A 12066-nucleotide genomic window follows, 5' to 3' on the forward strand; every position below is an offset into this window, starting at 1 on the left:
GACTTTGAACATAGTCCAAACCTAGTTTCCCCATGATTTAATTGTGGATAGTACTTACTGTGTAAGATTGTTCTTAGGATGACATGGAGAGACAGTACAGTGTAGTTGCTAAAAAACATAAACTTTAACATCTGAAAAATTTGACTGAAATGTTGGCTTTACTATTAGCCAGTTTATTGACTTTGGCTAAGTTTTTATTTCTTCTTCTGTAAGATGAGGATAATCACAGTCTCCCTTCACTGCATAGAAGTGAGAATTTAATAACAATGCTGTCACATGGTAAGTTTTCAATCAATTATGTTTATTTTTATAATGACTGCAAAAGCATAATACAATACCTGTATCAAAGAAGGTAATCAATAAATGGTTATTCTTATTATTCAGTGTCCACCCCTGTAATTTCCCGTAATTTTGACTTTAGACAAGTAATTCCTGACTCAGCATGGGAGAGAACACACTTGACATGATATTGTTGGAAAACTTCCAAGTATTAGATGATTCTTTAGGGAAAGAAGCGCTTATAAAAATCATGCAAATAAGCTAAAATAGGTGGGTTGAATTCTTTACAGCATAACATGGAGACCATCTTGGAATTACTTGCATTTCAATTTTGTCTTCCCCATTCAAATATAGACTCCTTGAGAACAGGGTCAAGACTTCCACAGACCCAGCAAAATTCCTTGCATATTAAAGGAACAGGTAAATATAATTCTTTAAACTTATATACCTAAGTTTATATATCTATATAATTCTTTAAAGTTTTTTCATGTGTATAATGGTGTTAATAATAATTGCCCCGTTATCTAAGAGTATTGTTGCATCCACAGGAGAGCAGTTACTATAGCAGTGACATAAATTATATAAAGACTTGTCAGTTTTGAAGTGCTATATGTTGACAAGTCATCAAATCATTCCATGTTCAGACACCATGTGTGCGTGTGCGTGAGAGAGACAGAGAAAGAGAATTAAGAATATATAAGGCAGTTAGCCTTCTAGTGTGGCTTCTGGCGTCCCAGCATTTCCATGTCCTTAAATTGGTAAAGTCAATGATTTGAACTGTTGGAATTTAGCAGACAGAATCCTGAAGTTAATGTAACTGGTCAGGTGATCTTAATGGGGAAAGAGTCTAATGGGCAGAGGTATCAAATGGCAAAGGTATTCCATCAGGCTCAGCAAACAGTGTGGCTGTAAAAACAGTTTCTGAAATAGAGCCAACAAGACTCTAGCCCCATAAAATAAAGGCAGAAGCCAATGGGCTTTGCCTCAAAGGGGGATCTGTAAAGCTCTAGTCTGTTGTAAAATGCTCCATCATAGCAAGTACATACGTGCAGTGTGCCCTAGACATGGAATATATCAAAAATCTGTGCAATCCAGAGTGACATGATGAGTTTCCTAGAGTCCAGAGGCAGCATTTAGTCCTCTGACCTGGAGATTGGATGAAACAGAAATGTAGCTTTCTGGAGTTCACTTCAGGCTGAATACAAATGAAAATAGGAGGGGGCTTGTAAATGCAGTTCTCACACCTCTGAATTTCACTCGAGGGATGATTTATATCAATGAAAAATGCAGTAGAAGATAAGAACCTAGCTAAGAGAACATGCTTTGCATCTCTCAAATAAATGTTTTCTTGTTTACAAAGTTGGGATGATAATAAAAACAATCTTGTCAAAAAATAAATAGAAATGGATTATCAAAATATTCTTATACGACATAAAAATGTAAGGAGGAAGACTTGTGTTTCCATTTAGCTTATAGGAAGCTGGATGACAATGTCACTTTTACAAAATCATGCAAAACCATAACTTTTTAGAATGCATCAGGAAACTGAGGTCAGTAGACAATCAGAAGTAGAAATTTCAAATGGTTGCAGCCCCCCTGAGGGGAGAAAGGGCACACAAAAGGTTTGACCTTAGGTAGAGTACCTAAAGAAGGCCATCATTAAAGTGGTTACAAAAGAAAACAGTTGATATTTAAATAATATTTTTAAGCCAATTTGTAAGCTATATTAGAATTTATAATTCCTGGAAGCTCAAGACATAAGTGAATCCTTATTTGCTAGGCCTATGACATACTAAAATTTAACACACACAAACAATAGCAGACACTGAACTCAGCATGGGAAATAGTAAATGAATTTGAAGCTAGATCAATAGAAAATATTCTTACTGAAATACAGAGAAGGAAAAGAGTTTAGGGGCACTTTAGTGGCTCAGGAGGTTAAATGTCCTACTCTTGATTTTGGCTCAGGTCATGATTTCATCGTTCGTGAGATTGAGCGTCACATTGGGCTCTATGCTGACAGTGTGGAGTCTGCTTGGGATTGTCTCTCTCCCTCTCTCTGCCCCTCCCCCAGTTGCATATGTGCATGCGCTCTTGCGCACGCGCTTTCTTGCTTTCAAAATAAATAAATGAACATTTAAAAAAAAGTTAAAATCAGACCTTCTAGGAGATAGGGGATCGTGTCAAATGATCTAATAACCATGTAATTAGAATAACAGGGAAAAAAAACCGAGAAGGGTACAAAAGAAATATTTGAAGAGATAATAGCCAATATCCCCGTAAATTAATAAAAGAAAACAACCAAGAAACTCAGGGACCTTCAGGATAAATATAAATAAAAATATAATTAAACACATCATAGACAAACAGGTAATAGCAGACTTTGCATCAGACCCTATCTAATCCAAAAAAGATAGAACGTGAGCTTTAAAATACAGAAAGAAAAATTGTCACCTCAGAATTCCATTGTGCACAATAATAACATTTAAAAATAAAGGTGAATTAGGGGCACCTGGGTGGCTCAGTCTGTTGGGTGTCTGACTTCAGCTCAGGTCATGATCTCACGGTTTGTGGGTTCATGCCCCACATCAGGCTCTGTGCTGACAGCTCAGAGCCTGGAGCCTGCTTCAGATTCTGTGTCTCCCTCTCTCTCTGCCCTACTTGTGCTCTGTCTCTCTCTGTCTCTCAAAAATAAATAAATGTTGGGGCGCCTGGGTGGCTCAGTCGGTTAAGTGTCTGACTTCGGCTCAGGTCATGATCTCGCGGTCCATGAGTTCGAGCCCCGCGTCGGGCTCTGTGCTGACAGCTTAGAGCCTGGAGCCTGTTTCAGATTCTGTGTCTCCCTCTCTCTCTGACCCTCCCCCATTCATGCTGTCTCTCCCTGTCTCAAAAATAAATAAACATTAAAAAAAAATTAAAAAAAATAAAATAAATGTTAAAAATTTTTTTAAAAAGATGAATTAAACACTTTCTTGAACAAAACACTATAAGAAATGTTAAAGGAAATTCTTCAAGCAAAAGGAAAATACTACTACATGGAACTGTAACTCTAAATGCACACACAGACAGAGCAGCATCAGCTATGGTAAATGTAGTAAATATGAGGTTTTAAATATTTTTAAAATCATTAAAAATAATAACTGTGTAAAGCAAAAATGGAAAAAAAACTGGGTTTATAACAGGTAAAATTTTTAAATGTGTAACAGTAATACTATAAAGGAAGATGGGGTGCCTGGGTGGCGCAGTCGGTTAAGCGTCCGACTTCAGCCAGGTCACGATCTCGTGGTCCGTGAGTTCGAGCCCCGCGTCAGGCTCTGGGCTGATGGCTCAGAGCCTGGAGCCTGTTTCCGATTCTGTGTCTCCCTCTCTCTCTGCCCCTCCCCCGTTCATGCTCTGTCTCTCTCTGTCCCAAAAATAAATAAACGTTGAAAAAAAAAATTAAAAAAAAAATAATAAAGGAAGAAATGGATAAAGTAGAAGGAACTGTTGAAAGATTATTAGATTATGTATGAAGTAGAAAAATATTTGGAGAAAGACTGTGACAACATAGTGCTGAATATTGTAAACCTGTAGCAACAACACAAAAAATAAAAAGTAGGTAGAAATAATCATCTAAAATAAGGCAGAATGAGAGAAAATGGGGAACAGAGAACAGATGAGACCAAAAAAAAAAAAACCAATTTTTAAGACTGTAGTTTTAAATACATCAATTATTGCAATAAATGCAATGGTCAAAACAAACCAATTGAAATTTAGAGATTGTCAGTGTCAGATGGCTTAGATTGACTGAACATAAAAGAATGTGGGGGAAAAGATACACCATGCCATCAACAATCAAAAGAAAGCTATAGTGAATTTTTTAATATCAGACAAAGTAAACTTCAAAACAAAGATTTTTACTAGGAATAAAAAGATAAATTACCTAATGATAAAGAGATATAAAAAGCCCTAACATAAGGCAAAAGCTGATAGAACTGAAAACAGAAATAAAGAAATTTTGGAAACATCAATAATCCTTCAGTAATTGGGAGAACAAGCAGACAAAAATCATTAAAAATGTAGATTTGAACATTATCAGCCAACTTAGCTGAGATTTATAGAATATTCCACCCACTAATAATAGAATACACATCCTTTATATCTTTTTAAACTTAAAAAAAAGTTTCTTTATTTTGAGAGAGAGAGAGAGAGCAAATCCCAAGCAAGCTGAACAGTGTCAGTGCAGAGCCTGATGTGGGGCTTGATCTCATGAACCATGAGATCATGACCTGAGCCGAAATCAAGAGTCAGATGTTTAACGAATGAGGCACCTATGCACCCCCACATTCTTTGTAAAGTACACATGAAACCTCACCAACTATATTATTGGCCATAAGACAAATCTTGACAAATTTATAGGCATTAAAATAATATAAAGTATGTTTCCTTAATACAAAACAAACTAGCAATCAATAACCAACACAATATGGGAAAAATCACCAAATATTTGGAAATTAAATGACATATTCTAACTAACCAGTAGTCAAAACTTTGAAAAAAAATTAGAAAATATTCCAAATTAAATAAAACATAAAAACAGAACATAAAAAAATGTATATGATATAACTAAAGCAGTGCTTAGAAGGAAAATATATTACACTATATAACTATATTAGAAAAAAAAGAAGTATCTATAATCAATAATCTAAGCATCCATATTAAGAACATTGGAACAGATGAGCACATTAAACACAAATCGGGAAAAAGGAAGAAAACAATATGAAGTAGCAATCATTAAAATAAAATGACCAACGCACCTGGGTGGCTCAGTCCCTTGAGCATCCAACTTCTGCTCAGGTCATGATCTCAGCTTAGCTCAAGCCCTGTGTTAAGCTCTGTGCTGACAGCTCAGTGCCTGGAGCCTGATTCAGATTCTGTGTCTCCCTCTCTCTATGTCCCTCCCCCGCTCTCACTCTGTCTCTCTGTCTCTCAAAAATAAGTAAACATTAAAAAAATTTTAAAAACAATGAAAATAAATAAATAATAAAATTACCAAATGCTGATTCTTTCAATGGATAAATAAAATGTATAGAATTCTAGAATGACTAATTTAAAAAAAAGACTGAAGAAAAAGAGCACCAGAATTAAATAACTTTAATACTTTAATGACATGGACATTTTATATGAAAGATGAAAGCTATGAGAGTGCACTCAGGAAAATTAGCTAGAATGATCAGCCCTAGACGTATTAAAGAATTTGAAGTTGTAATTAAAAACCTTCCCACAAAGGCAACTCATGGCACAGATGACCCCACTTGGGGATTTCAATGAAACATTCCAGGAGCAAATAATACAAATTCCGCACAAACTCTTCTAGAAAATAGATGTGGGTTGTTATTGACTGAATATCTGTGTCCCTGCAAAATTCGTGTATTGAATGAAATCCTAACCCCCCTATGTGATGTTATTCAGAAGTGGAGTCTTTGGGAGGTGATTAGGTCATGACAGTGGAGCTTTCGGGAATGGGAATATTGCCCTTATCAAACAGGTTCCAGAAAGATCTCTCACTCTCCCTGCCATATGAGGACACGTTAAGAAGACCATAATTTATGACCCAGAAATTAGGTACCCACCAGACAACAAATCTGCAGACTCCTTAATCTTGGACTTCCCAGAACATGAGAACTACGTGTTTGTTGGTGAAGCCAGCTAGTCTATGGTATTTGAATTATAGCAGTCTGAACGGACTAAGACAAGCATGTAGTTCTTCTTGATCATTTTATGAGACCAATATACCATGTTACCGAAATCTGAAATATAAATTTTAAAGAGATAAAAGGCCTATATCCCTCATTAATAAAGATACTTAAAAAGTTGCATCACTTCGGGGCGCCTAGGTGGCGCAGTCGGTTAAGCGTCCGCCTTTAGCCAGGTCACGATCTTGCGGTCCGGGAGTTCGAGCCCCGAGTCAGGCTCTGGGCTGATGGCTCAGAGCCTGGAGCCTGTTTCTGATTGTGTGTCTCCCTCTCTCTCTGCCCCTCCCCCGCTCATGCTCTGTCTCTCTCTGTCCCAAAAATAAATAAACGTTGAAAAAAAAATTAAAAAAAAAAAGTTGCATCACTTCAAATCCAGCAATATAGAAAAGGATATATGTTATGATCAAGCGGAATTTATGTCAGGAGGGCAAGGTTATAAGTCACTAGGGAGTGAGAGGTTGAAGGTGTGTAAATTGGCAAAGAGGGTCAAGAGGTATGGTCTTCTAGCTATAAAATAAATGTTATGGCTATGTAATGTATAGTTAATAGTACTATACTGCATATTTATAAGTTGCCAAGAGAATAAAACTTGAAAGTTCTCATCACAAGAAAAAAAATTATGATTTTTATGGAGATCAATGGTAATTACTGTGGTGATCATTTCATAGTGTACATGAATATCAAATCGTTACAATGCATACTTGAAACTAATACGATGTTATATGTCAGTTATACCTCAACAAGAAAATTAGATGGAAATACATTTAACAAAGTATATACAAGATTTATATGCCTTTTACAACAAAAACAATTGTTAAGAAAAATCAATATCTAAATAAAAGGGAAGTATACTATGTTTACAGATCAAAAAATTTCATACTGTTAAGATGTCACATTTCCTCAAATTTACCTTATAAATTCAATGAAATCCTAATAAAATCCCAGCAAGCTCTTTTGTACACATTGACAAACTGATCCTAAACTTTTTTATGGCAATGTAAAAGATCTAGAATAGCCAAAAGGATTTTGAAAAACTTCTGAAAGTAAACAAAAGAGAAAAATTTTTTTTCCAAACTTGACTGAGAGAATGATTTCTCAGGGCACAAAAAGAATGATCCATTAAAAAAAAATGGCTGATTGGACTTAATCAAATTAAAAATACTCTGTGAAAGAACATGTTATGCGAATGAAAAGAGAAGTCACAAAGTGGAAAAAAATTGCAAAACACAAATCTTATAAAATTCTTGTGTCCAGACCTATGAGGACTCTCACAACTACATATTAAGCAAAAAATATGAACACACACTTTACCAAAAATATATGAATGGGAAATAAATACAAGAAAAGATTTTCTACATCATTAGTCAACAGGAAAATACAAATTAAAATACCATGACAGGGGTGCCAGGGTGGCTCAGTAGGGTAAGTATCTGACTCTTGATTTCAGCTCAGGTCATGATCTCACAATTCATGAGTTCGAGCCCTGCCTTGAGCTCTGTGCTGACAGCATGGAGTCTGCTTGGGATTTGCTGTCTCCCTTTCTCTCTGCCTCCTCTCTCAAAACTAAATAAACATTTAAAAAAATTACAGTGAGATACCAGTATACATTTATTAAAGTGGCTAAATTTTTGAAAACAGCAATGAATGTCAAAAGCTAGAAAGGATGCTGAGCAACTGGAACTCTCATACATATCTGGTAAGAATGCAAAATGGCAGAACCACTTTGGAAGTCAGTTTAGCTATTACCTAATAAGTTAAACATACCACATGATTTAGGAATCTCATATATATGTATTTATCCAAGAAAACTGAAAACATAAATATCAACTCAAGAGTCCTATGTTAATGTTTATGACAGCTTTATTCATAATTATCCCGGACTGGAAACTACCCAAATTTTCACCAACTGGTGAATGGATAAAAAAATTGTGGTACATCCATCCAATAGAATGCTCTCGTTAAAAAGAAACAAAGTGCTGATACATTTAGCAACATGGATAAATCACAGAAGCTTTATTCTAAGCAAAAGAAGCCAGACACCAAAGACTACATACTGTATAATTTCCTACAGCCTCTGGAAAAGGCAAAATTATAGGGACAGAAATCAAATCGGTGGTTACTAGGACCTGGGGGTTGGGGAAGGGGTTGACTCTAAAGAGGCATGAGGAAAATTTGGTGTGCAGGGGTACATATACACAAAGTCTATATCTTGATTTTAGCGGAGGTTACATAACGTTTACATTTGTCAGAACTCCTAAAATTGTACATTTTAAAAGGTCGGATTTTGTGTGTATAAATAACACCCCAATAAACTTAAAAAAAAATGTTAGGAAGTATCAGATTTTAATGCAAGTAAATCATGGCATTTGCTGTCATGATAATCTTTACCAAGCATCTCATTTGTATGTCTTTTAACACAGTTTTGAGGTTAAACAGTGTGCTGGGTCTTTTATCTATGCCCCAATCTCTTTTCCAATTGGGTTTGACCAAAGGTAAACACAACAGGAGATTATATTGAGGAAGCAGACTGAAATCTTGGTGTTTATTTCATAAATTCCCTCCCCTTTAGGTGACTCTTGACTGGCTGTATCCCTTGATGAAAGGTCACACTTCTTCTGCCAGGCAACTTTCTCTACCCAGATCTGTCTGTCCGTACTTACCTTTAACCCTGCAAGATTAGGGTTATCTGCCTATTATTGGTTTAGTCCAATAATAGGACTGCAATGTCCTTTCTGGTTCCTTTGCACTCTGCTCGCATTAAATTCTCCTCAAATTACTCAGTTTCAATGTACTGTCTCTTTACAGTCAGACTCCCGACAGAGCAAGTCTCAACTCCTGATTCCATCACTTTTAAGCTGTGAGCACTTGGGCTATCCATTTCACATATTTGAGCTTTAGTTTTTTTCATCTGTTAAATATGAATAATAATACCTCTTCAGCAAGGTTTTCCTGCAGATTAAGTAATGATATACTAGCTGAAAAGTTTTCATGAATGTCTTCTCCCTTTCTCATCTTAATCTCTCCCTTCTATCACTGGATGTATATTCTTTCAATTTCTTCATATACTCTGGTTTCTACTCTGCCTTTCAAGGTAACAGAATTTCTCTGTCATGTATAAATGTATAAGTAATTTATATAAGGGTAGATAATATGCAGAATCCTGTGTAAATGGCTTAAATGTACCATGGTTATGTTCCTGGAATAAACTGTTGCTATTTCTACTGCTGCAGAACAGTTAAGTCAAACTTTTGAATTAGGTCAACAAAATCCACAAATAGGGTGGAATCTTTGGGCTGTTTAAACAGGGACAGATCTGGAATAAATCAGCCACAGATATCACTTGTCAGCATGCTGAGGGAGGCATTTCAAATAAGGGTAGAAGGTACATCAAGAATATTGGCTTCTGGTAGCATTAGGATGCATCCATTAAATCTATATTGAGAGTTTTCCATCATGTGGATTCAAGCTAACATAATCGTTTTATGGCCGTAATGTCTAAACAAGGGTCCACAATTAGGCTGTATTTTTATCTTGACTTGTGAACTATCACTGCCAACTACTCAAATTTCAAGCTTGTTGAGACATATGTTATCCCTGGAAACCCTTCACAAAAAATAAAGCATTTTACTGTCCCACGAATTCACTGTGCTCCGGTCCGTTCCCACCTACATCCAAATCAACCATGTTATAGTTCCTACACTAGTGAGTAGTATTTTAAATGCTTTTTAAAGCAAAACCAAAAAGAACAAATTTATTTCTATTTGTGCAAAAACATGATCTGGTTTGGGTTATTTTTTTCTAGCTTTTTAAATAGTGAGACAGGATGAAGTTGTGGGAAAAGAACTGGATAAGGAATTAAGAAGATAGGTATTTGAAATCTGGCCCTGTTACTGCTTCCTAGCTGTGTGACCTCATAACATCACTTAATTTATCTAGCCTCAGTTTCTTTACCTGTCAAATGGGGATCTATCTAGTGCTGAACCAAATGAACTAATAATGACCTAACACATAACTTATTACCTCTAGGACTTAATAACTTATTTTTTTTTTTACAATCTGCATGTATAATGTTGTAAATGTGATTAGTAGGAAATGGAAAGGAAGAAAACATTCAGACAGAGGCAGGAATGTCTTGGTGAAAAAGAAATTAAAATCCTGGAGGACAGAGAAAGATAAGAATGATTACAACGTCTGCATTTATAGCCCACATGTCACAGTTAAGTATTTATAGGTTTGTTGGTAACAACCTTCCCAGTATAGCAATGTTAATTATGAAGTAGCTGTCAGATTCACTGACACAGAGCTGTGCACCTGACTGAGCCTGAAACTACTCACCATTTCCACAGATGATCGTTTAATGTAAGGGTCCAAAAAATATACCAATAAATCAGTTTGGGTTTCTGATTATAATCTCCCTAAATCTTACATTGAAATACCCTAGTGACTTTCTTTTGAAAAAATCTTACTGCATTTTATTTCCCAGATTTGATGTGTAATTATCTGAGCTAGACTAAAACCTCAGGAAGAAGTGATGGGTCTAAGGCTGAACACAATACTAAATGTATACTTAAATTTTCCAGAGCCCAAGCTCCTGTTGCTACTTAAATACCATGATCAAAGCAATAGATAAAATAAATGTGGAGAATAGGAGAGAAAAAGAGAAAGACTCAGAGAAAAAGAGTAAGAGAGAGGGTGAGGGGAGGAGAGATTGAAGAGAAGCTTGGGAAAATGTTCAGTGGAAAACCTAGAAATGATGTAAGAGAAAGCAAAGGCAGGGATTGGAGTAAGGGGTGTATAACTGAGACTATAAAAACTCAGAGAGAAAACTCACCATCAGGGCTGAGTTTGGAAGAAACTGCACAGACAGGATTCTAAAGTTAGAATCTCCTGATTTTTCACAAGGTAAGTTATATATAAAAGCTATGAGAAAAATTTAGTTTTTTTTTTCTTTTAACTACTTTTTTTATTTTCACATACTTTTAAGATGTTTTGATTATATCCTGATCTTGAATGTTTTATGGCAATATTTATCTCTCTAAAATGAGTAGAAACTCTAAGAAGATATTTTTATAATACAAAATTAGGGTGGAGCTAATTGTATGTTCAGACATTTCATATTTATCGATTAATTTTTGCTTTTGTTTTCCACTTTGAAACAAAGAGAAAGACAACTCAAGATAATGATTTTCTGTAAGTGTTAGTAGTCTTAATTTTGCTTTCATCAACGATGTCCAATATTATAAAATTTTTAAATGTATAAAAATGGTTGACTTTTAAAAACCTAAGTAGAAAGAAAAGGTTTTCTCTTATCTTTATTTCTATCAAAATTGGAGTCTAAGAAATATCCCTAAATTAATCAAGTTCCAGAGTCAATATTCTATATTCTTCAAACCTAAAATATCCTCTTTCTCCTCTTATAAAATTCAAACATACAAGTATGATATTAGTACCAGTTTAGAATAGAGTTAAATCATATCTATTCTTTTGTATTTGAAGTGTTCTTGCTATTAAGTGATCAAATTGAGAGTTAATCTGAAACATATATTTGAATTACATGTAAGAAATTTAAAATTTTGCTTCAGGGTGTGGTAATAGTGTATACTCAATAAACTCAGTTCTAATGAGGAATATTGCTCCTTCAAATTACACCTCTAGAGTCTATAGGTTAAGGAATGGGATAATTATTTGTTTCTAAGTTACCTTTTTAGAAATTAAATAATTTTAACAATAATTTATGATTATTTTAATGCCCATAGAAGCTATCAAATTGATATGTCTTCCCAAAAGCATCAGGTACAGTTTGTGTCTTCTCTTTATTTTGATACTGGCCTTCAGCCCTCTTACAGAATTTTTCTAAGGAAACTCTCCAATAGATATGAATAGAAGTCTCGTTGTAAGTGAATTGCACTGTGATGTCACTCAATATGGCATTTAAAGTTGACATTTGTTTCTCTCCTTTTTTTCTCAGAGTTTTGAACTGATTCTCATATAATGAATCATGGGCAGTAGAGCAGCAGATCTGTTTATAGACCAGATTTGGGGGCCTCGAGAT

This window comes from Lynx rufus, unplaced genomic scaffold (genome assembly GCF_022079265.1).
Source record: "Lynx rufus isolate CCGP_SWC_20201006 ecotype Redwood Valley unplaced genomic scaffold, mLynRuf1.p SCAF_5, whole genome shotgun sequence".
NCBI lineage: Eukaryota > Metazoa > Chordata > Mammalia > Carnivora > Felidae > Lynx > Lynx rufus.